Source organism: Penaeus monodon, chromosome 23 (assembly GCF_015228065.2).
Source record: "Penaeus monodon isolate SGIC_2016 chromosome 23, NSTDA_Pmon_1, whole genome shotgun sequence".
In the NCBI taxonomy this organism is placed as follows: Eukaryota; Metazoa; Arthropoda; class Malacostraca; order Decapoda; family Penaeidae; genus Penaeus; species Penaeus monodon.
In genome coordinates this window covers 14,290,074-14,290,442 of record NC_051408.1, presented here as the reverse complement: position 1 = coordinate 14,290,442, position 369 = coordinate 14,290,074, and positions in this window count along the sequence as shown.

The window sequence follows — 369 nt, the reverse complement described above, 5'->3', positions numbered from 1 at the left end:
CAAACATATGTATATACTGTGTATCTGATGCAATAGGAAAGAAAAACTTATCGAAAGTATGGGAAATAAAATGATAAAATCTTTACCTATTGGCAGATATGAATGACCTTCCAGCAATACCTAACATCCTAATGAGCTATTGAAATATGAAAACAGCGATCTCTTTAAATCAATAGACGATTGACCATCTCGTATATATGGACAGCAGATGAAATAATGCATTTCAAAGTAGGAAGATGAATGTAATTTCCATTAAGGGTGAGGCATAGTATGACAGCAAGCTAAAGAGTATATGAACAGAGAGTCTAGATCATAACACGACCAGAGAGAAAATATTAGATCAAGTTTAAAGGAACTAGCCTTCATTAA